Genomic DNA, 2,458 nt, shown 5'->3' with positions numbered 1-2,458 from the left:
GAGCACAATGACTTTCAGCCAAAGTTCAAAAATGCTTCTAAAATCCTCTCAAAACCCCAGACAAACAAACAAAAAACAAAGCCAAAAACCCCAACATGGCTGGGATGGGTGTGGTAGCACACACTTTTCATCCCAGCACTTGGGAGGTAGAGGCAGGTGAATCTTTATGAGTTTGAGGTCAGCTTGGTCTACATAGTGAGTTCTAGGCCACCAGAACTACATAGTGAAACCTCGTCTCAACAACAACAGCAACAGCAACACAGAATGAAAAGAATATTGATTGCCTCTCTTAATTGGTTGCTTGTCTTTTTTTTTTTAATAAAAGAATTATTTATTTTTTGTTTTTTTTGCAAATATCCTATAATACATCTTGATCATATTTAGACCACCCCTCCCCAATATGCACTCATCCAAGCCTACCCCCTACCAGTTTTTATGCATTGTGTCATGTTTGTTAAGTCCTACTGAGCCAAATTTCTGTCTCCAAATCTCTCTTGGTGTAAGACAATGGAACCTGTCAAGTATCTAGCATCACTACTTTAGGGTAAAGAACAACTCTCCCTTTTCCAGTAGTCATCAGTTACCAATAGTTTCTCCCCTAAGGTTGGGACTTCTTGCCCATTACCCCATTCTATGCTGGGTTTTGTCTAGTTGAACGTGTATGGGTCTTGTGCATGCTGTCACCCTTGCTGTAAGTTCATGTGAGCAAGTTCCTAGCCTCCTGGAGAACTTGGTTTCCTTGTGGTCATCCACCATCCCCAGCTCTTATAATCTTTTTGCCCCTTCTTCCACAATAGGCCCTGAATACTGGAGGATGGGGGGAGCTGAGGTTTAATATAGCTGTGCTACCCAGGGGCATACACTGTGAAGTCTCTTGTTCTTTGTACGTTGGCCACTTGTGGTTTTCTGGGTTAATCACTATCTGTGGTATGAGGAAACTTTGTTGGTGAGAGTTAAGAGATGCATTGATATTCTTTCTGCATCCCGTTCTGCTCTGTTCCCTGAGCTTTAAGTGTAGAGGTTGCATTGCAGATGTGTCACTTAGGGCTGGGCACCTCACGGACATTTATTCTCTGCATTTGACCACTTATGGGACTCTGTAATAGTCTCCATATCTAAGTATTTGGAGACAAGATCCACAATGAGAGGGAGCTTTTCTGAGTCTGTATTAGCTCTGTTACTAAAAATCAATGTACTATGTAAAATCTCATAACAAAACCCATACAGCTTGTAAGTAGTAGATTTCTCTATGACTTTTCAAGCCTACTGCTTTATAAGCTAACTGAAAAATGTAACCTAAAAAACAGAGCTTGAATGAACATATCCTGCATGGATGAGTGCTGCTACTCCCAGAAGCCATAGGTTTTTAAACCACAATCTCAGTACCAGATGTGAGATACGCCCCGTGTGTTGTTTGACAGCCATCCCCCAGAGGCTCACAAAACAGTACATGTTATTGCCATTGCTCTTGGTTGTCCACCAGAATTAGATTGTATGTCCTGATTGCTGAAGAGGACACAGTTTGGGAACAAGGCAGACTGGAACTGAATTGGAAGCATTTTCTCTGCTGGCTAACATTGACAATGTTGGAAGGTCCTATGTAGGCTGCTGAGGGAAAAAAGTCATTAAATAAAAACAGCCATCAACAGTCTTATCCAGCTATGGACCTTGCATTCTATCATACCAATCTGCCAAGGAAGATAGATCCACTGATACAATAGTCACGAATATTCTGGAAGTAACCAAGGTCATGGTCCATGGGAAAGAATACACGCCTGTGTTACAAACTTGGTCAAAAGCCTATGACTGTGGAGCCCACTGCCTTATGGAGGAATCTACTACTAATATTTTACAAAATGAATCTGTAGATTTTCTGCCTTTCAAATATTCATATTTACACCCTTAGGCTAGTGCTGTTCTCAGTCTTGGTCAGAGAAGCCTCTTTGCAGCAAGCAACAGTTAAAGCACAGATGCACATCTGGGCAATGTGAATAATTGACTATTAAGTGCTTAGCCCTAAGCGTGGCATGTATGTCCTTCCTCCAAGGCCTAGAGGCATGTTGGAAGAGGGTTGGAGACATGCCATTGGCTTTGTAATTATGCACACATGAGCAGCTGTGGTTTCTTGAACAAAACCTGTAATAAAAGAAAGGGAGCTTTTCCTGAGACTTGGCTGTCTGGCTTGGTATAGAGCACAGTACCTTCTGCTCCTGTCTGGACTTACCTATGTTTGCTCCAGCTGAGGAAAAAGTCACACAGGAAGCCCTCTGCCATAATGGCTTTTAAAGATGGTGGGAAGATGCCAGTGGAACTGGAAGTGGTAATTTACTAAATTTGAATTCTTCCCAGCAGCCACAACATGAAGACTCTGGAGAATGTGTGTAGACCTGACCAGAGGCACAAAGGAAAAGAATGTGAAAGTGAAAGGATCTGTTCCATGCCCACTTCTTGGCATTGA

The 2,458-nt window shown here is 42.3% G+C and overlaps 1 pseudogene; it reads left to right on the top strand.

Annotated features, from left to right (window-relative positions):
- The first annotated feature begins 2,275 nt into the window (after window positions 1–2,275).
- LOC115069530 overlaps window positions 2,276–2,458 on the top strand; it is a 653-nt pseudogene continuing 470 nt past the window's right edge.

Source organism: Nannospalax galili, unplaced genomic scaffold, assembly GCF_000622305.1.
Source record: "Nannospalax galili isolate Female #2095 unplaced genomic scaffold, S.galili_v1.0 scaffold233, whole genome shotgun sequence".
Taxonomy (NCBI): Eukaryota; Metazoa; Chordata; class Mammalia; order Rodentia; family Spalacidae; genus Nannospalax; species Nannospalax galili.
Note: the sequence above shows the minus strand (reverse complement) of the source record. Positions and strands in the feature narration are given on the sequence as shown.